Source organism: Cnephaeus nilssonii, assembly GCF_951640355.1.
Source record: "Cnephaeus nilssonii genome assembly, chromosome: 4".
NCBI lineage: Eukaryota > Metazoa > Chordata > Mammalia > Chiroptera > Vespertilionidae > Cnephaeus > Cnephaeus nilssonii.
Window position 1 is genome coordinate 109,918,598 of NC_137075.1, and position 23,187 is coordinate 109,941,784.

Below are 23,187 nucleotides of genomic sequence, written 5' to 3' on the forward strand. Positions count from 1 at the left end.
TCCTCATTACCTGCAGCCAAAGGACCTGGAAGGCCAGAATGGGATCTAATATGGCCAATAAAACACGGGAATTGCCGTTTTTGAATAACTCTTTGCAAGGTGATAAACAGATGGAATAGCTCTTCAGAGTTTGTATGCCCAATGGTAGCAGTTTCAATAATTGTAGCCATTCCAACTACATAAGCACTATCACTGTAGATGTTGACAGGTTCAGAGGCAAAGTTTTCTAAAGCATAAATGAGAGCTTGGATTTCTACTTGTTGTACAGAGGAGTAATTTGTCTGAATTACTTTAGAACTCTTTATACTGTGAAATCCGGCTTTCCCTGAGCTGGACCCATCAGTGAAGACGGTTAGTGCTTGGGGGAGAGGTTGTTCCTTAACTATTTTTGGAAAGATAAAAGTTGTAACAGACAAAAACTGTAAAATCTTATTAGCAGGATAATGATTTCCAATTTGACCAGGATAGTTAGCAAGAGCTGTTTGCCAATTAATAGAGTATTGCCATAGCCAATTTTGCTGTGCTATGGTAAATGGCACTGTAATGAGGGAAGGTTCTTGCCCTACTAATTAAACTAGTCTGTACCGTGCTTTCGCTATGAGCTGAGAAACCAAATCATGAAAAGGTGTTAATACTTTGGTTGGAGAGTGGGCCAGGTGGAGCCATTCTATTACTCCTGGGTCCTGCCAAATGACTCCCATGGGAGTGTGAGTAGTAGGGAAAATTAATACCTGAAGGGGTTTAGTTAAATCTACTCTTGCAAGCTGAGCAGCTTGAAGGGCAGCTTCTACTTTGGTTAAAGCAATACCAGCTTCTGCAGTTAATTGTCTCGGAGAAGATGGTGAGGAATCTCTTCGAAGAATACCATACAAAGGAGCTAAATCTGCAGTAGTCAATTTTAAGGAAGGATGGACCCAATTAATGTTCCCAAGTAACTTTTGAAAATCATTTAAAGTTACTAATGAATTCGTCCGAATTTGTAAGCATTGAGGACGCACAGTACGTCCTTCAATTAAACTGCCTAGATATTGAAAAGGAGAACTTTTCTGTACCTTTTCTGGTGCAATACACAGTCCATAGTTAAGAGAGAGTGTTGTAAGTCTGCAAAAGCTTTATGAAGAGTGTCCACATTCTCATGAGCCAATAGGATGTCATCCATATAATGGATGATGTATGCCTGGGGGTGCTGCTGCCTTATGGGGCGGATAGCTGCATCCACAAAATCCTGGCATAACGTAGGACTGTTAGCCATTTCCTGCGGCAGCACTTTCCAGCAGTATCTCTTCACTGGCTCTTTAAAGTTTATTGCAGGGACACTAAATGCAAATCGTTTACAGTCATCTGGATGCAAAGGTATAGTGAAAAAACAATTCTTTAAATCTAGAATGAGTAGTTCATAATTAAGAGGAATAGCAGTAGGTGAGGGCAGCCCCGATTGAAGGGGCCATAACCTCCATGGTTTTATTTATTGCTCGGAGATCTTGCAAAAGTCTCCATCCACCTGATTTTTTCTTAATTACGAAAATAGGTGTATTCCAAGGACTATAAGTAGGTTCAATATGACCAGCTTCAAGCTGTTCTTGTACTAGAAGCTGTGCTACTTGAAGCTTCTCTCCAGTTAAGGGCCATTGGTCAACCCAAACAGGGTCGTTAGAGAGCCATGTAATTTTTGCAGCAGTTTTCTGGGTCGGAGAGATGACCAAGGCCCTTAATGAAAAGGCTGTGGCTCCCTGTATCCTAGCCCTCTTCTCCCTTGCTGGGAGGACATGGGGATAGGAGATACTCTGCCTAGCTGCCTTTTGCCTAGTCCTTTAACGGGATAAAATCCTTGATTTAACATTTGAGCTGTAACCGAAGCATTGGGACTCATTAGTAATACTCCCATTTGCTCTAGAATGTCCCTTCCCCAGAGGTTAATAGGTAAATGATTAAGCACATAAGGTGTAAAATATCCTGTATTTCTTTCTAAATCTTCCCATTTGATGAGCTGCGCACTCTGTTGAGGCCGAGAGACTTGGCCAATGCCTTGTAGATTGGCAGTGGCTGTATTAAGAGGCCATGCAGGAGGCCAGTGCCTGGAGGCAATCACAGAAACATCTGCCCCCGTATCTATTGTTCCTAGGAAAACTTTCCCATTTAATTTTAATTCTAGCTCTGGGCGCCCTCTTTTAACTAGCTGCGCCCAGTACATTTGATTAGAGGATCCAAATCCTCCTTCTCCCCGAAGCTCTGTGGAGAGAAGTTTCCCTGCTGTACAATATGGCAAAATTATAATCTGGGCTATCCTAGTTTCTGGAAAAATTTGAATTATGGTATTTGTTGTTTGTGCTATAACTTTAATCTCACCAGTATAGTCTTGGTCTATTACACCTGGTAAAACCTGAAAACCTCTCATAGTTAAACTACTTCTCCCTAAAATGAGTTCCATGGTGCCCTTAGGTAATGGTCCATAAATCCCTGTAGGGATTGCTTGTGGCCCCATATCTGAAGTTAGTACATATTTGGCGGTGGGACAGAGGTCCAATCCTGCACTTCCTGGGGTGGCGTGGTAGAGTTCTTTGACAGTGGGCCTATCGGCAGGCCGGTATGGTACGGCTGTGCCGGGGTGAGTGACAGTGCCCCTACTGTTTGGCGGGGCCGGAGTTGGCCCCACTTGCCGTTTCCCTGATGTGGGACAATAGGCCGGCCATCAATGTCTGTCTGGGAGCGGCAGCCACTGGCCCAGTGTTTCCCCTTGCGGCAGCGAGGACAAAGACTTGGCTGCCGAGCAGGGTGACTAGGAGAACTTTCCTGTCCCCTTAAGGCAGCCAGCCCGTTGCCTGCAATTCTTTGCAAAGTGGCCTGGTCTCCCGCAAGTGAAACAAGTCCTTTTTTCTTTGCTCCCTGAATGGTCCCTCTGCAGAGACTCCTTCAATGCAGCAGCCAAAGTCACTCCCTGAACAAAGGCAGGCCCAATATCAGCACAAATATGGATGAACTCAGAAATTGACCCCCTTTTTCTGTAGGGGCGTAGAGCCTCCTGACATGTTCTATTGGCATTCTCAAAAGCCAGGTGCTTCACTAGTAGGGATCCCGCATCGGAATCTCCAACCATTCTGTCTACTGCCTGAAGCAACCGTGCCACAAAGTCCTGATAGGGCTCCTCTGGCCCCTGTATAACTTTAGTAATGTCCATGGTCTTTTCTCCCTTAGTGGGCAACCCCCTCCAAGCCTTAGTGCCACAAACATTTATCTGCTGATAAGCTTGCAAAGGGAACATCATCTGAGCCTGTAAGCTGTGATATGCCCCGGTTCCTATTAACATTTCAAGAGTGAGAGGCACACCATGTTGTTGATGTTTAGCCGCCTGCTCTGCACTAAGTTCAGTCCAATTGGATTTCCACATAAATAATCTCCAGGGGTAAGACATGCCTTAGCCAGTGTTTGCCAGTCGAGAGGAGGCAGAGCTTCACTAGTTACAGTGTCAAGCAAGCCCAAGACAAATGGAGAAGTGGGGCCATACATGGAAACAGAGGTTTTAAACTCCTTGAGGGTTTTAAAAGGAATAGGCTCATGCACTCTCAGTATCTGCCCTGGGTTGGTAGGGTCTGGCCTTTCTACAACCGGATACATTGTAAGTCCTGTAATATCCTCTCCCGCTTGTCTTGCCTCCTGTAAGGTTAGCTGTAAAGGGGACAGTATTGGAGCAGAAGTTGAAGTTTTCACATTTGGCTGTGCACCTGCTTCTAGCCTTAAAGGCCGGGTGGCGAAGGCCATTTTTGCAAAACTGTGAGCGAGATCTTCCTCATCATCTGAATCATCCCACTCACCGTGATGCTTGATTCTCTTTTCCTAAAGCTCTGGCTCCCACTCATATTTAGGAGCAACGGGTGGAGGTGGGGAAGGTGGAGGAGGCGCAGAAGGTGGGGGTGAGTAGAGATCTCTTTCCTGAGACCCTGAATTACCCATATTTTTACACCCGGTTGATTCAAATTTTACAACAATCCACTCCTTACCTTAAGTCTGTGGTGCGCGCACACTTCTAGGAGCGATCCCTTGCCTCTTGCCTATCGTTGGGCGTCAATATGCGGGGGCCTGATGTGGCGGGGATCTCCCTTTTCCGTGGCCAGCACGGAGAGAGATGAAACTGGTTCTTGATAGAGGCGTCCGGGGATTGAGAAATAAAGAAATAAAGAGACTTGACAAAGAAGTAGATGCAAGCTGGGTCCCGGGTGGGTCGCTGGCCTCTTCTGCTGGAGAGACCGACGACTCCCTGAGCCACGCAGCACATTTATTTATACTCCCATATACAAGGGGGGTTCACCGGAAAACTTAAGATTAAAGGAGCTTGGGAGGGCCCAGGTCCATTTCATTTCCTCTTTTCCGGTGCTAGACTGGTTCCACATCTCAAAGCCCTCTTCCGGAACCTAGACAAAGGTAAGCCAGGAACTGACAACAGCTCCGCACTCCTGGGGCAGGGTACAGCTGACATGACTCTGTCAAATATCTTGGGCTTAGTCAACAGCAATCTAAAGAATGTCCATGTGTCTTCCCAGGGGGCCCTCTACAACAATACACTCCCCATTACCTTACATTTCTTAAATCTCTGGCGCGCGCAATTCTTGGGAGAGATCCCTTGCCTCTTACCTCTTGTTGCCTCTTTCATGGCCCACATTGGGCGCCAGAATGTGGGGGCCTGATTCGGCAGGGGCCAAACATGGCGGGGATCTCCCTTTTCTGCGTCCCACGTGGAAAGAGAGATGAACGAACCGGTTCTAAGTGGAGGCGGCCAGGGATTGAGAAATATTAGAAATAAAGAGAGGAGAGATAGATTTGAAAGCTGGGGCTGGGTGGATCTTTCTGTGCCTGGCTGAGGCCACAGAACAGATCCAGACTGCAAAGCTGAGGCTTTATTTATAATCAGGGACAAACAAGGCAATTAACAATGTTCGTGTAAGTTTCACTTGTTTTGGCAGCACTTGCTGCCCCTCCCACAGCCCACCAGCTACCCAGGAAAGATCTAGGGATCAGTTACAGGATCAGGCTTAATTATGCTGGGAGGGGTCTGCCCTCCAAACGAACTTGTTTGTGATCCTGCCACAGGTCAGTCCGAGGCTTAACCCTATAACCGCTTCCTACATCTCACCCTTTCTTTTAAATTTAAGCTACTAATAATGGAAGTAAAATTTAAACATCAAGAACAAATTTCTGACTATTAAAACATTAAAAAAGCAATGCCAATGCAAAACCCAATAACAAAACAATGCCAATGCAAAATCCAGACATGGCTATTAATAAAACAATGCCAATTCAACACAACAATAAAAAAATCAAACTACAGTAACATTTTCCTACTAAATGAAAGTTTCTTTTGCTGATTTACTCAAGAGTCCTCAGACTTGGCTTGCATGGCCAGAAACATGATTGAAGAAGTCGCTTCAACTTCTTGCTTTTCCACAATCTGCTGTGCCTCAGTCGTTTTCTTCAGATGACTCCATGTTGGCACCTCAGTCCCCTGTGTAGCTTAGCTTTCAGTTTTCTTCTTCTTCTGCTTTGCTGTCATCAGGGCAGCTCTCAGTCCTTTTGAGCCAAGGGACACAGGATCTTCTCTGGGTCCACTGTGGTGACGGATGTAATGTTCCGACACCCAAATTGGCTGCATTGCTCCTTCTGGAAAGATATAAAACACTATGTCTTCCCCACATTATTACTGAATCTGATAAAACTCTTGTCTGGTTTATGCTTCCTTTCACCTAGCTGACTCTGTGGAAGCTATTGTACAGGAGGCCTGATGCCTTTCACCTGCTGTACAATCCTTTGCATTATAATTCAAAAATTTTTAAAGTATAAAAAGCATGATTGAGCCTCTTTTGAGGTGACACATTAACACCTGTCTCCCCCTTTTTGTTTTAATAAATGATTTTAAGAGTACAATTGGCTCTTTCCACTATTGAGTGACATCCATTTTGTCAGATTTGATTAGGTTTAAGTCCTCGGGGATTTACCCCTAAAGTTGGCACAGAATGGAGGATAACATACTGAGGACATTGCTTCCAATAAAACATGGACATTGTCCTTCTCTAATAACATTATAAAGGCTGAAAATTAAATGAAAAGTTCCTCTGAATTAGTGTGCCCTATAGTAGCTGTTTCAATAAATTTGGTCATACTTACCACATAAGCACTGTTACTATAGGTTGATGGGCTCTGTAGCAAAATCTGTTAAGGCATAAATAAGAGCTTGTATTTCTACTGAAATATAAAAAGTTTGAAGGATCTTTGCTCCCCTGCTGCAGTATATCCAGCCTTTTCGGAACTGGATCCATCTGTAAAAATGGTTAATGCCTGAGGTATAACATCTCTTTTAATGTGGCAGCTAATACTATTCCCTGTGTCAAAATAAGGCAAGCCCCTAAGTCAGGGGTCCTGGTGAAACACAAAATATCAAACCTTTTGACTTCTATGCCGAAGGGTATGCACACATTGTCTGTAAGTGTGCACACCAACCTTCCTTACCCTTGGTCCTGGTCAACCTGCAGCAATGCACAGGTGCTGACTGCTATCATGGCAAGGCATCTTCACTATCTTTATTTCTGGACTATTTCTCCTCTGCTCTTGTGAGCCACTACTTATTCTGTGGCTGGAAACAATCCTATCAGGTCCTCTCTGGGATCCGTTGTTGCAGGAATCCATATGGGCTTTGGAGTTTTCTGGAAATATAAACATATTCTCGACCAAAGGTTAATAAAGACATCTTTTCTATAAATTAGACTTGGGATCCTTTTGATTTTTGTCCAAATGATTTTCCTTTGGCTTATTTTGACACCATAAGATTTTTCATGGGTGCCTTATCAGCATTATAAATGAAAAATAATTTTTAAAGTACAATTTTAAAGAAATTAAGGCTTGATGTAATTTACTTACAGGATATTTCTTACAGGATATTATTCTACTATCCTTTTTTGATTAATTATTATGAGGCTATAAAAAAAATTTTAAATGCAGTCTTGATGACTTTTATTTTTAATTTTTGCACAAGAATATGACTGCTTTGAATTCATTGGGTGTTAAGCAATTTACCATAAAATGAACTACCAATAGAAATTTTGGTTAATACTTTAGAAACAGTTTTTGTACAATTAGATTTTTCTTGAATATTCACTTATTTCATTTAGCCAATTTAAATTAATCTGAAAACTTGACTATTTTACTGTCAAAATTTAATACTCTAACAACAATCTTAGTTTATCCTGTAAATATTAATGGAAAGGGTTATTTTGTATCCTTGAGAAAGCCCTGAGCATTCCTGGATTTAGGCTGGATTTAGATATAGGGCAGCTGCCATGGGCCAACTCTATGTTGCCTGGGTCCCAATCCAAGCTGGGCCAAGTCTCTTTCTGTTATCTGGGTCCAGATCTGATCTGGGCCAAGTCTCTGTATGTTGCCTGGGTCCCAATCTGAGCTGGCATGGGAAGCGTGAAGCAGCCATGGGGTAGGAGACCTCCCTCAGAAGGGGCGAGTGTTCAAGCCCCTGCAATGTTGGGGGGGGGGTGAGGATCTGTGCCCCACCTCTGTTGACCCCCAAATTCTGTCCTGATGGCCCCTCTGCGACTGTGCCTGTCTTAGGTTTTTCCTATCCTGAGGAATATTACCCGTCTTTTACTAACCAGCCATCCTCCGGGGCCAAGCAGGGTGATGTGAGGTTCAGTTCTGTCTCCTTGATAGCCTATGCCCCCATGGCCTCCACGCCCAGCACCTGCCTTGGGATCCCCTCGCCTGCTGGCGGGGCCCCGACACTGATCACATATCTTGGGGAACCCAGGTTTCTTCTCCATGGAGTGCCCAGCTCACGCCATTGGGCGAGAGACAGATCCATGGTAGCAGCCTCCATGAGGCTTCAACCTCAGCATGAACAGAAAACTCAGGCAACAGCTTTGGGCAATTGGATTGTGAGAAGAGGGTCCCTCTTGGCAAAAAGGGCAAGAGGGACCAATATAGAATGCTCAAGTGCCTCCCCAGGGGGCCTTCCACACCCTGGAAGGGGTTAAATCCTTTCATGTCCTTTTTAAATTGCTGCCAAATATTCAAAGAATTAGTTTGTAAGTTTGTGTGGGATAAATGTACAATATGCTGTTGTAAAATATCAAAAAATATAATGAAATTGTAGAATAATATCATGTAAGGTTATTCTTTGCTCTAGGCCATTGCAATTCAATTTCAAACTGGCTATCAATTTCTTTTTGTATAGACAAGGTTTTAACCAGTTAATGTCCCCTAATAATTTCTGAAAGTCATTTAATCTCTTCTTATCTCCACCTTCGGAGGCCTATTGCATTGGTGATCAATTACAATCCTTATGATATTTGAAGGAAACCTCTCTTTATTTCCTTCCAAAATAATTTTTCAGGCTATAGAGAGTTTTATTTAAAAATCTTTGCCACATGAAACAATTTCTCTTAAGGTAATGGTGACCACTAGTATGGATCAGATTTAATATTTTAATAACAATCCTCAGTTCATCCTGTAATACCAGTGAAAGAGATTTCTAAATTTTCAAATTTCTCCTTTTTATTAAGCAAGAAATTTATTTTTAAGAGTATTCCCATTAGCTAATTTGCATATACAGAGGGATCATGGGAAGCCTTCAGTAATTTTCTTAGAAGACTTATTTAAATTGCTTACAAAGACATTGGCTTATTTAAAGGAGGGGGGGTTGGCCTTTGTTATTTCAAGATGGCGGCCCCCAAGCCACGTGAGTGGTAAGACATGTGGCCATCATGGAGGCTGCTCAATCTGTTCTTTTAAAAGAAAGTAAAAAATCACACTAGACAATCACTAGCTGTTTTTGGTCTTTATTAGAATTGTTTATAAAATTATTGGCTTTTATTATAATTTAATAAGCTAATTTATTTAAGTAATTAAAGTAGGTATCTTCATTTTAAAAATAAAGCAAAATTACGTCTGAATTCACAAGCAGCAAATGTTGCCCCGCCTTTAGCTTAATGCAGGAGGCTCCATAAATTCAGGAATAAATGTTGGCTTCTAATCTGCTCTTAAATATTATTTGGATTCAATTACTTATAAAAACATTGGCTTCTCATGTAACTTAATTTATATGAGACCTTGATTGTATTTTATAAAGCTAATTTATAAAGTAACTTAAGTAGGTATCTTTAATTTTTTAAAAAAGGCAAAGAAACTTATTCAGTAAACTTATAGGTTTGATACTTTATTGGTCTGATCTAAAAGCATAAACAGTGTCCCACCTCCAGCCGATTAAAAAATGCAGGCTGCTTGAGGCTTTTGTCTTTCTTGAAATACTGCTGCTGTTGAAAATTTTGGCTATATTTAAGAAATAAATTGTTTTTGCCCTTCTTACAGGCGAAAACTGTCATAACATTTAATATATATGTATATAAGTAAAATATGTTAATTAATTTTTATTTGATAAAGCTTTCCATGTGATTCCAGGTATCAATCTGTTTATTTAAGAAAATATATTTGTTTTAAGAGAGAACAGACTTTTGAAACATTTCGGGGCCTGTGAAATGTCTAAAAGCTACTCTAAAAACCTTGAAATACACTTGGAACGATCTAATATATATATTTATATATTTATATATATATGATTTGAAGATTATATATTTAAATTATCTTAAAGAATATCAATTACATTTAATCTGGATCACAGGATTAATCCTCCTTTTTAAATCAGACCAAGAAGTAACATATTTTGAATTCCTAATTATTTAAGAGAAAACACATTTTATTTTCTCAAAAACACGTTTTTATATTTTAGGTATTATTACCACATTTATATAATTTCTCCCAATTCATTTTGAACCTTAAACTTTCAGAGCTTTAAATTTTAGGTAGCAAAATTAAATACTTAACATTTCTCAAATCAATAATGTAAGGATACATTTCAAATAAAATATAAGGCATATTTAATGAATAGATTAACTTCTATCCTCTAGACTTCATGCAATGCATACTCAGATCAACATTTCAGTATTATAACAATTCAATATATTTAAATCATTTAAATTTATCATTTGATTTAGTAAACTTCCAAGTTCTTTTAAATTTCCAGCCGATAGGCCTGGCCCAGCCTCTAAATTTCAAAACGGTCACAATTTTCTTGCTGGGGAAGTCAAGAAGCAAACTCTCAGCCAATTAATATGTAAACTTGACTATTTCCTTCCTGCTATTTACTTGCCTCTGGCGGGAAATTTCAAGAGTTACTTTAGATGTCTTGGGAAACTAGCCTGTATTTCTTTCTCCGGTTTATCTTCACCATTTTTAAGGCCAAAACAGTCTCGGGTTTTTATTCTGTACACAGCAAAAAGTCAAGTTCAGCTCAAAACTATGCACACTCGTTTTTAAACTGGCCCTTTCCCTTTACATGTGCACAGAAACCCCAGATGCATTTATGAATTTGTAAAAGCTTTTAAGTCATTAGCTGGAAAATAAATAAAGATGGCGAAGATGAGGCCTCTCAAAGCGGCCTTTCCCCCACCTCCTTGTTTCTTCGGGGGAAGTTTCAGTAATGGTCTGGCATCTACTGTTTTTATCTTCTTTTTTTTTCAACTTTTATTGTTATTTTTATATTTTTTAAGGAAAGAAAAAGATTTTTTAAGATAAAGAATTATTTGCAGTTGCTGAGAAGTTCCTTTTAAACTTGCACCCTTCCACTGCAGGAGGCAGAAGAGGTGCAAATGGTATTCACACAACTGCTTTCTAACCTTTTCCCAGGTTTCATCAACAGAACTTAAGAAAGAAATCAAGAATCTGACTATGCTTAACAGAGCATAGTTTAAAGCATTTTTGAGGATTACCCATGTTTTACACCAGGCTATTTCAATTCAGTTCAATACAATACACTCCCCATTACCTTACATTTCTTAAATTTGTGGCGCGAGCAATTCTTGGGAGCGATCCCTTGCCTCTTACCTCTTGTTGCCTCTTTCATGGCCCACATTCGGCGCCAGAATGCGGGGGCCTGATGCGGCGGGGGCCAAACATGGCGGGGATCTCCCTTTTCCGTGTCCCGCGCGGAAAGAGAGATGAACGAACCGGTTCTAAGTGGAGGCGGCCAGGGATTGAGAAATATTAGAAATAAAGAGACGAGAGATAGATTTGAAAGCTGGGGCTGGCTGGATCTTTCTGTGCCTGGCTGAGGCCACAGAACAGATCCAGACTGCAAAGCTGAAGCTTTATTTATAATCAGGGACAAACAAGGCAATTAACAATGTTCTTGTAAGTTTTACTTGTTTTGGCAGCACTTGCTGCCCCTCCCACAGCCCACCAGCTACCCAGGAAAGATCTAGGGATCAGTTACAGGATCAGGCTTAATTATGCTGGGAGGGGTCTGCCCTCCAAACGAACTTGTTTGTGATCCTGCTACAGGTCAGTCCGAAGCTTAACCCTATAATCGCTTCCTACACAAGTCTCTGGAAACATATCCCTGGATGCAGTTTACAGGCACTGACAGTTTATGTTTGTTTGGTGTGTGTGCTACATGCAGCACAGACAGCTGTGGGTGCACTTGTTCTAATTTGGGATCAGGGTTCCTGCACAAGTGACTTGCTTCCGGTTCTACTTCTCTCCGTTCGGGAGGCTTCTTTCCGTGATGGCGGTCTTTCAGAGTTGCCTATGTCTGCAGTTCTGATTTCCCGGCACGCTCGTGTTGTGTCCTACAAGCCTGTGCATCTACCATATGTGCCTGTGTAATGCTGCTCAGGTCCTCTTTTTCATTGACATTGTGTTTGGAAATTGTTTTAAGACTAGAGGCCTGGTGCACGAAATTTGTACATGGGGGGTGGTGTCCTTCAGCCCAGCCTGCACCCTCTCCAATCTGGGACCCCTCAAGGGATGCCCGACAGCTCTAAACGGGCAGTCGGACATCCCTGTCACAATCTAGGACTGCTGGCTCCCACCTGCTCACCTGCTTGCCTTCCTGATTGCCCCTAACCACTTCTGCCTGCCAGCCTGATTACCCCCTAACTACTCCCCTGCCAGCCGGATTGATTCCTAACTGCTCCCCTGCTGGCCTGCTTGTCCCTAACTGCCCTCCCCTGCAGGTCTGGTCATCCCTAACTGCCCTCCCCTGCAGGCCTGGTACCTCCCAACTGCCCTCCCCTGCTGGCCATCTTGTGTCCACATGGGGGCAGCCATCTTTGACCACATGGGACAGCCATCTTGTCTGTTGGATTGATAGTCAATTTGCATATTTCTCTTTATTTAGATAGGAGAATAAAGGCCTGATGCACAGGTGGGGACTGGCTGATTTTCTCTTAAGGGTGTCCCGGATCAGGGTGGGGGTTCCCTTGGGGCATGGGGGAGCCTGGGCAAGGGGCCTTTGGTGGTTTGCAGGCTGGCCACACCCCCAGGTGACCCACATGGAGTCCCTGGTATCTGGGATTTAATTATCTTGCATAATTGAAACTTTGTAGTCTTAAGCGCAGGCCGGGGCAGGGTAGGAAGATTGGCTTCCTCCATCGCTGGGGAAACCTAAGCCTCCTGCTTGCTCCGTGGCCGCAGCCATTTTTGTTGGGATTTATTCATCTTCCATAATGGAAACTTTGTAGACCTGAGTGGAGTCCATGGCCAGTCACAGCGGGCAGAGAGCTTGGCTTCCTTCATCGCCCAGGAAAACCAACACTCCTGCTAGTTCCCTGGCTGCAGACATCTTGGTTGGGATACTTTGCATACTCGCTCCTCATTGGTTGGTCGGTATGATTTGTGGGCATAGTGGGGTGATGGTTAATTTGCATATTGCTCTTTTATTAGATAGGATTGTGTTTGAAAATTAATTTAAGATATGTTTCCTTATGTGAGTGTTGTTTTGATTGGCCCTTTTGTTTGCTGGTTGTCTTTGTCGTTGCAATGCATCTTAGCCTCATCGTTGCCTGGTGTTTCATGGTTGTGTGGGTTGAAGGCGTCATTTTGCGTTGCGGTTTTTTAAGATCGCGTGCATTTCTCTCTGGTGGAGAATGCAGGTTGACAGTGTTGCCTGCGTTTGATTCTGTTTCTGCGTCTATCATTTGTCTCATGTTGATTATTTCTGTCAGCTAGTACCAGGGGTCCTGTTTCCAAGTGATGTTTGCTGTGCTTTCATTTTCTGTTGTATTCTGTGCTAACATTTTTGATCCCCATTCAGGTTAGTTAGATCTTACTCATAGAGGACAGGGAGGGCAGACAAGGGGAAGGAAGGAAGGAAGGAAGGAAGGAAGGAAGGAAGGAAGGAAGGAAGGAAGGAAGGAAGGGAGGGAGGGAGGGAGGGAGGGAGGGAGGGAGGAAGGAAGGAAGGAAAGGGAGGAAGGGAGGAAGGAAGGAAGGAAGGAAGGAAGGAGTAGCTTGCTGTAGGATAGGCTTTGTTAGTGACCGTTACCAGGTTGCCAGTTACTAGTTAGGGTTAGGGTTAGGGTTAGGGTCAGGGTCGGGGTCGGGGTCGGGGTGAGGGTGAGGGTGAGGGTGAGGGTGAGGGTGAGGGTGAGGGTGAGGGTTAGGGTTAGGGTTCACTGCTCGCCCCGAGGAACAGCGGAGCGGTGACAGCCCTGCCTGTCCAAGACCCGCCTTGGCACCGGTGTGGGCAGGGCCAGGTCTGCCGGGTGAGGCAGAGACACAGACATAGGGTGGGGCTCATCCTGTTCACCTCACACACTCACCTGACAGCTCTGTACAACCAGGCCCCGAAGGTGAGGGAAGACCCTCTGGGTGGTAGGCCAAGGGGTAAAGCTGAAGGCCAAGTGCCCACTGAAGCCCAGCCATGTAAACGCCGGGACACTGGAGCCCGTGGAAACGGGAGGAGGGCGGCCACAGACCCCGGGGTCAGGGTGTTAGGTCACAGAAGGCAGAGAAACACCCGTGTACCCCACATACCACCTAAACCGTCTGTTTCAAGTTCAAGTCAAGCCACAATTCAAGTGATTACAGTGCCTGTTGGAGCTGCTGGGTCATCCCACCTGGCCCCCAGCTACCGCTGGCCGAGGGGCAGGGTACCTAGGCCATGGGGCAGCCACCTCTGGCAAGTATCCTCTCTGACCCTGCACTGCATCTGCCGAACAAGGGCCCACCAGCCTTGGGCACTGACAAGGTGGCTGAGACCCCTGAGTAAACAGCACCCTGTTTAATGCACCAGAGCCCCGTGCTGGAGAGGCAGAGCCCTCTGCCCGCCCAGGGCACAGGCCCGGACAGAGGCTGGTGCTCACTGCTCCGTGGTGAGGTCACCTGGGCTCAGAAAAGCCAGTGGACGCATGGCAGGGGACAGGTGACACTGTGTCTCCTCCCTCCCCTGGCTGTCACCAGCCAAGCAGGCACCGAGCCCAGGCAGCCAGGTCCAGGCTGCCTACGAAAGGGCAACGTGGGTCCTGCCAAGTCACTCCGCCCTCCCTGTGGTATAAAAGCCTCGGCTGCAGGATTTAGCCCAGGCTCAGTGCACAGGAAGGCGGCTCAGCCACAGGGAGGAAGCAGTGACTGGAGCAGCTACTGGCAGACCCAGGGGAGCCTGGGAGAGGCAGGAGACTATGGCCTCCCAGCACCCAGAGCTGTCCCTCACTCCTATGGACCTGGCAACCTGCTGGTCCTCCAGAAACACTGGGAATATTTTTTCCAAAAAAACACACACACTGAAATCTAAGAAAAAAACAGCCTAGCCTGGGAAAATGCCAGGGAGAGATGGCAGTGCCCTCACTGTGGAAGGGCAGTGGAAATGTTCCCAGAGAGGGAGGGAATCCTGAGTGGCACAGGCTGAGGGCCCAACGGGCGGAGAAAGACTTCCAACCCCTGGTCACCCTGCAGACCCACAGGGAGGGGCCGTTCCTTCCCTGAGCCCAGGGCCCCAGGCTATCCCCTCACAGCAGATCCACCCCAGGAAGGCCACCATCCCGGGTCAGGGGACAACGCAGGGAAGTGCAGACTGGAGGTGCCCCATGCCCGTGAGCACACACGGGCCCATGGAACCTGGTCTGCCTGGGCTGCAGCTCAGCGAGGGCGAGGGTCAAAACCCACCACGGGGCTCTGTCCCCGAGAGCTTTGCTGCAGCCACCCTGCCAGCCGGGCCTCATCTACTTCCCTTCCTGCGGTACCACGGGCTGGGCAGGGCGTGTCCCTGGTTTTTTATGGAGGAATGACACCCAGCAGGTCACAGGCAAAGAGATGGGGGAGGCCGTGCTGGGAGAAGGACCCTGGTCCTCCTCCTGGATGCCCTGGCGGCCAAGGTGAAAGGGCACATTCCCCTCTAATTGGAAACGCGTTTTCTCTTTGGAATGAGAGGGGAGGCATAAGATGTGGGTGTGCCCGAAAGGGAGAGGAATGCCGAGATGCCACGGTCCATACTTCAGATTCCCGGGGGGAGACCCAGAGAAGCCCGGGGAGGAGACGCTCAGCACGGAGCAGGGGCCAGGCACAGAGGGCTGGGCAGGAGCCAGGACCAGCCCTGGGTGTCTTCCCAGGGACCAGAAGGCGGCCGCAGCCTTGGTTCTTCATGACGGGGCGTTCAGCACTGGCAGGGCGACCAGCGGGGGGACTCCCCCGCACCACAGTCCCCTCCCTCTCCCTTCAGCACTGGTCCCCTCAAATGTTTCCTAGGAGGAAGGGGTTTCCAGGAGGAAAGGGGTCATGGGAAGAATGGGGTTCCCAGGAAGACGGGGTCACAGGAAGTGCTCTCTCCTGGACTGCACTCAGGAGGGTTCCCCCACAGCATCCTGAGGACCGTGTTTACCTGGTGTCTGAAACGTCACAGCTGTGACCCCAGGCCCTTCACACGGGAGCCTGTTCCACCTGAACTCGCTGCCTGCGGATTCGGAAAACTGCAGAGTTCCTTTAACTCGTCCCTCTGCTTCCGGCTCCTGCTGGCCCCACGTGGACGCAACTCCGCACGGACACATGGATGCTCTGCACCTCCCCGGCTCGCCAGGTGCCCACGCCAGGCTGATCGACTTGCTGAGAAGTGCACCCACTTCCCTCCAGTCCTTTAGTCAGGATTGCGGTTTGCTGTGGCCTCTCATTGCCTCGCGTTCTCATTCGTTCTCTGGCTGCTCTTCTTGTGGGGGCTGTGCAGTCTTGGCGTCTCTGAGAGTGACCACAGCGGTTTCTGTTGTTCAGCCTGCGCCCTTTTCTGCTGGCCTTGTCTTATGCAGGTTTCCCTCAAAACACCCGGGGAGCCCGCCACCCACTGCTGTTTCACAGTGGGCACTAAGAGCACCCTGGCAGCTCCAGGGCAGGGGGGCTCTCGGGGGCGTCACTGGGCGCCACCTGGCTCGCTGGCAGCACACGGACAACCCCTCCACTCCCAGTTCTGGGGGCCCTTCTCTTGGGTTGGTCAGACTCCCATTCTTCTGCCTGGAGAGAAGACCTCAACACTGGGGTCTGGGGCCAGAGTGGCTGGGGGACATCAATATGCTGGCTGTGGGACGTCCTTGATGCTTGAAGGTGGCCCCTCAGGGCAGACAGCAGGGGTGGGGGGGGGGTGACCACTGCTGCTTCTCCAGCTCACCCCTTCCCGGCTCCTGGGTCCTACCATGTGGAGCTGGTGGAGGCCCCTCAGCGGCCCCTGCTGGCCCGGTCTCACCTTTCCCAAATCCACAGTCCATCAGCTTCCCAACATCCAAACCTGTTTGTGCTGTCCCCCATCCTGTGCTTCTGTGGGTTCTACCTCCCAGAATTCCCTTTGCTCTCATTTTAGTGGGGTTGGGAGGGAGCAAGTCCAATTACAAGGCCAGTCCACTCGGTTCCGGCAGCAGGTCCATGTGTGATACAGGATGTGGGCAGACAGCCCAGCTCCCTTCCCGGCAGCACTGACATCTCCAGCACACAAATGGGCCACTGGCATCAACAGGAGCTCTGCTCACTGAGGGCAGGGCCTCCCACCCGGCTCAGGACTGCTCACGGAGGAGGGCCCAGCCCTGCCTGGGATGGCAGGGCTGGACAGTACCCTGACAGCCTCTCCGAAAGGCTCAGCCCCACCCACTTCCTGCCAGTATCACAGGATGACCCTCCATGTAGGTCCTAGCCCTACGCCACCACCCAGTCAGAAAGCCATGGCCTTGACCCAACCCTGAGGGTCAGTGTCCAAGGCCATGACTGTACCCAGGTCCCAGCCCAAGGCTTCCGAACAAACACCACTGTCTCCCTGGGGGTGCTGAGAGGCCAAGAACAAGCACAAATCTGTCCTCCATTGGACCCTCAACACATTGCTAACTGATCCTCATCGCTGCCCAGAAGGAGGTCTCTGACCTGCCAGGATGCACGCAGCACCTCGTGTTGGGGGTCCCCACCATCGCTACCCATGCCCACCCCTACGTGAGATTCCAACACCAATCAGAGGTTTGTGTGGCTCAGGAAGGTCCCGATCTGCGGGAGTCACAGGCACGTCCCTGATCCTGAGGGACACTGGCCCCAAGGTGTGGTGGGGGGGGTGGGCATTCACGTTGGTGGAATGTATCACACGTTTTGGCCTGGGCAGCGGAGGTTTCACTTTGCAGTTACACGTGCACAGGTGCCTGAGGTGGGCCTGGCCAGTCCAGCCCTCAGCAGGCCTCGGTCTGTCCCTGTGAAGCCAACCTTGCTACTCTCACCCTGCCCTGACCCCTCCGGCTCCCAGCAGCCCACGGTGGCATTTGTGGATGACATGGTACCTGTTCCACACTCATGTGGTCTGGTATAGAGCTGCTGCTCCCCACCACTGTGGTCACCTGCCCCAGAACCTCAGCCTTCCTGCGTGGTCGACAGCGCCCCCTGGTGGACTGTCTATCTACTTGCACTGCCAGGGACCTGTCTTCCCTGGTAACAGGACAGGGGAATCAAGGTGACTCTTCAAGTCCTGGAGTCTGGACAGACCTTCTCTCTCCTCCGGAGAGCCCTCGAAAGTTCCCCCATGGCCAGTCTGGTCTGCACACCCTTAGCCTCTGGGAACCGTGTCTGGAGGTCCTAAAGGCAGCAGTGAGATGGGGGCATTCGGACACACCCCAGAGGCGAGTGGGATAGTGGACTTGAAGCAGAGAGCAGCTCACCGACCCGGCATCAGCCTCCAGCCTCCAGCCTCAGGCCTCAGGCCCCTGGCCAGCTACCGGCCTCTTGGCCTCAATTTCCTGCCTACAAATGGGACGCTGACCTCCAGCCCAGCATCCTGAGTGAGCAGAGGAACCCATCACCAGCTCCCGGATGCCCTGGGCACTCAAGGTCTGCTGCCCAAGAGCAGGGTGCCTGGGCCGCCAGGAGCAGCCCCTCGGGAAAGCCGAATCTCCTGCTGTGCAGTGACAAGGCCAGTGCACACAGACAGCACCAAGCACTGCTGTTTCCAGGGCCCCATGACATCGGACTACGCCGCCCTGTCTCCCTAGCGCCTCTGCACGGCGAGTGGAGCTGAGGAGCGAGGAAGAAAAGTCCTTTCTCAGCTGTGACCAGGTGACTCTAAACAGCATCCGGAGAATGCCAGGAGCAGCCTGCAGAGGAAAACTCACAGAAAGTAACAGAGATCACAAACAGGCTCACCCCACAAACAGCGAAACACTGGTGACAGACAGCAGAGCCCTTGAAAACTGGCAGCCCCGGCAAAGCAGGCCCTTGGCCACACAGCAGGCACAAGCTAACAGAAAGTATGTGACAAAATGTATCAACGAGGGGAGGGCCACCTGACTCCCCTGGTAAAAAAACAAGCAACAGACACATGCCCACGGCCCCTGCTACACTGTTTCCAGCCACCACACATGGAAACAACCTAGTCCGCCAGGTTAGAGTCCCACTGGCTGGCTCCCAACCACCAGCTGGGAAGAGGCCACAGCAGGTCTCAGCAAGACCCAGAACAGGGAACAAAGACACAAACACCGGAGAGAACTCTCTCCTTGTCCAGGTCTAGGGGGTGGAGAAGGAGACGGGACACTGGCATCTCACCTTCCAACAGTAGAAGGTGACACAGGTATCACTTTACCTTGCGTCTCTTTACACAGTGAAGAAAGGCATGCCGTCCAACAAGGCCCGGACCCCAGTGTTGGGACCACCTCGCAGAGCACAGCGTGCTCCCCTGCCTCTGGTGGCTTATTCTCAGCGTGGTCCCTGAGTCCAATGAGAAAATGCAAACAACACCAGGGGAAGAGCAGGGTGCCCAGGAGCCCTGAGGGGCGCTGATTTTGTTTGGATAGAGATCCAGTAGTGAGACTGCGGGATCATAAGGGAGTACTTTCCTGAATTTTTTTGAGGACTCTCCACACCGTTCTCTACAGTGGCTGCACCAAATGTACATCTCCACCAACAGTGTGTGGGGCTCCTGTTCTCCACGGCCTCACCAGCACTTGCCTCCCGTCTTCCCAATGAGGCCTCCTAACTGGAGCCTGCGGGGCTGTGCTCTCTGCAGCTGCTCCCAGCTTTGTGTTTAGCCTGGCGGTGCAGGTGTGGGGTGAGGACTCGGCCACGACACGTCCCAGTCGCCTGTTGGTGCTCTCTGCAGCATGGGGGAGGCGGCAGTGCCCCTAACAGAACCATCTCAGGAGAGAGCAGACACTGCTGCCTTCCTGGGGACAGTTCAGACCTCAGGGACCAGCAAACCACCAGTGCTCCTCCCTCCCTAAAACATGAGTCCAATGAGAAGGAGGCAGTAAACGAGGAGAAACTCGCACAAAGCACCCAGAGGAAGCACAGCTCCCCCATGGCCACTGCCCGCTCCTCAGTCCTGTGCAGAAAGTCGGCATGCAGCACGGGGGCTGACAGCTGCCAGTCAGCCTGGAGGAGGCCGTGAAGACAACTAGGGTACCTCAAGACGACACACATATTTTTACATGAATTATAAGTGCCAGGAACTCAGAGCAGAATTCAGGGAGTCCAGCATTTCTTCAGCCAAAAAGGTAGGAGGCCATCCCGGTAGGAACACAGGTTTAATGACAAAACGTTTCTGAGCCCCGCAGAGACATCCCAGAGGACGGCCTCTCCGCTCTGACTGAAAACGTAGGAGCCAATGTCAGCACAGCCCCAGGCCCACGGCACCGCCAGCCCAAGCCCCAGCCAGCAGCAGCCCTGTGCACGCAGCCACGCTGCTTCTCGAAGGCCAGGCAGGGTGGCAGCAGGGACAGCCTGCATGGTGACAACTTGAGCACAGGACACACGCCCCGTGCCCTCGGTGCCTCCTCACTCTGGGGCTTCAGCACATCAGTGTCCCTGACACTAGCAAACCTGACTGCAACGACGATGCTACCATGATCAGGGCCTCCGAGAAGCCACGTCAGCCCCCCCACTGCACGCAGGGCTGGGAATCCTCCCCAGAGCTGGGTGACAAGACTCAAGGAACTGTGACTCCCAGGACGGCCTGACACATAGGGCATGCCAGGTGGGCACCCCTGCCTCCTGTCAGTGCCCCTCCCAGGACCAGGGCCTGCAGGGCAGACGCCCACTGCCGGCATTCGCGTGGTGGCTGCCACAGGCAGGCTCGGGGTGCAGCGTGCACTCCTGTCACCCACCACAGATGAGCCTCACAACGTCGCACTAAGTGACCCAGCCACAGAAGACCACAGGTGTGGTTCACCTACACATAATGGCCAGAACAGACACATCCACAGACAGAGAGAAAACGAGTGGTTTCAGGGACGGGGCGGGGGTAGGGCGGAGTGGGGAGGGACTGCTGACGGACATCGGATTTCTTCTGGGGTGAAGGCAACGTTCTCAAATTAAACTGTGGTGATGGTTACCCAACTCTGTAATTTCACTAAAAATTACTTAATTGTATGCTGGAAACAAGTACACTTTACGGTATGTAAATTATACCTCAATGAGGTTGTTACAAAAATAGCCTAGAGACTGGGGCAAGCTCAGTCGATCCCCTCATAATCAGGCTCAGTGGCCAGCCACCAGCAACACCTGCCCAGGAGGCAACGTGCGACAGCCACTCAGTCCCTGAGATACAGGCAGGCTCCACCCAGGACAGGACTCCTGCAGGCAGAGCCACAGGCCAGAATGCCTTTCGGCTCGGCTCAGCAAAGACGGTCAACTGGCCGAGAGCTCCCAGGGCCATGCACTCGGCTCTGCATCTCCTTGTGGTAGGTGTATCTCCTTGGCCAGAGCCAGGAAGCTCGGACTGACACCTCACCCCACCACACCTCAACTGCTGCTTGGAGGAGCAGGGCGTGGCTGTGTCAAGGTGTCCGCAGCCCCAGGAAGGGGGAAGAGGGCTCCTGGGGTGTGCTTGCTACCCCTAGCTTTGGGTCTCAGCAGGAGGGTGGGTTGTCCCTGCAAACAACACCCTGTGGGCCAGGGGGAGGGCGCCCAGGTTCCCCCCCCCCGCCCCATTCAGAAGAGAGAGGAAGTACATTTCCTCTTCTGTATGTCCAGAACTTGGAAGCTTCTGCATTGTGCTTTCTGTTGGTAAAATTTACACTGCACTTTTCTCGTCCGCTCATACCCACGGCTGCCAGTTAAGGATAAGACACAAGTTTTCCCCAGACGCTGCCGCAGACCTCGTTGAATCTGACATGGCTCCCAGAGCCGCTCCTGGGGCTGCTTCCTTCCCCGGGGCCAGGCTGCCACCTTGCCATCAGCTTCCCAGGGTGGAGACAGCCAGGGACTGAAGAGCAGACCACACAAGAGCGGGACCCTTTGCAAGTTAGAAAAAGAAAGTGCTACACCTACTGCAACAGCCAGCTCAAGGCCAAGAACAGGAAACGCAGTGACACAGATGCACGCAAGCCACACACCAAGAAGCTCCTCTCTGAGTCAGGCCGGCAGATTCCAGAGGCAAGCTGCAACGTGCGGCGTGGTTTCTGGCTTCCGAGCAGGTTTCCTGAGGGACCTCCCTTCCCTCAGACGCAGCCGGGAGAGCTGAAGATAAGGCCGCCCCATTACTCAGCACAGCCCTTCCAGTGACAAAAGCCACACTGGTATGACAGTGGTCACAGCCGGAGGGATGATTAGCGCTTACATTAGTGGAGTCCATACTTTGTCACCTGAGATGAACTGATGCAAAGAAACTCTTTCTTAGAAAAACAGAATAAACAGCATTTAAAACACAAAGAGAAAACTATATTGCAAACTACATGGCTGACACTGAATGGTGTGAATTAATAAAAATAGCAAGGAAGTGTAAAAAAACACATTTCCTGACATCTCCCAGGCTGAAACCCAGTTGAAGAATTGATGGCCAGCTCAAGCCCCAGTGCTGAGCGCACAAAAGGAGTGCAACGGGTGCAAGCGCCACTGGCTGGCTGTCCTCGCTGGAGTGGAGGGACCGGTTAAGTGAGAAGTGGACCCGAGTGGGAGACATCTTCAGGGCTCTGCTACTCACTCACTCTGTGGCTTAGTCTAGGCCTCGCATCGTCCTATTTTCCAGGAGCTGCTCAATAAACATATTGGAGAGAAAGAGGGGCACCTGGGCCCTGCTGGCTCCAGCATCCTTGGACACCACATTGAAAACAAGCTCTTGAGGAAGATCAGTACTTGACAAATGAGATTATACCCCTTTTTAAAATAGTGGGAGGGGGTCCTAGTTAAGGATTATGGAAGAATTTGTGGTTTATAATGTCCAATAAGCAACCCACTGAATTTAAGAACACATGCACAAAGATAACAAAGCACCAATGCCCTCTCCCCACATCTCAGTGTCCTTCTGGAACTGCCTATTGCACAGCCAGGCAGAGCGGATGCTCCTTCCCTTCCCAGGGGCCCATGGAAGCAGCAGCTCCAAGCCTCGTCCCTTTCAGATCTGTCTTCCTCTAGTCCAGCACTTGGACCAGCCACCCCAGAAGGGGGCCCAGGAGATGGGTGCTCCGAGGGCCTTACACAGATGACTGCCTGGGTGCCAAGGTCTTGGCAAGGACCTCAAGAACCAGTCCCTTCTAAGCCTAACTGTGGTTAGTTTCTGGGTAGTCACAGTGGTGACAGCGGAGTCCACACAGCACAGGCGTCTGTCCAGTTAAATGACTGTCTGCTGGTCAGTTTCCAGGCCCTGGAGTACCTGCTTCCTATGAACACGAGCACGCCATCTTCCCAGAGAAGGGGCAAAATACCAAAATGCCAGCAGCTGCTTCCTCAGCAACTCAGCGGATCAGGCTGGTCCTTCCCACACAGGCTGTGAGTGTACTCGGCTGAAACAGGCTTACTTGAAGGCCAGGTTGCCCCCAATACAGTCCCTCCCAAAAAATGCAGAAAGCGAGTGTCTGCAATTCAAAACAAGGCAAACACAGCCGTTAGCCTTCAAAGGCCTCCTACAAAACACCTCTGGTAGGA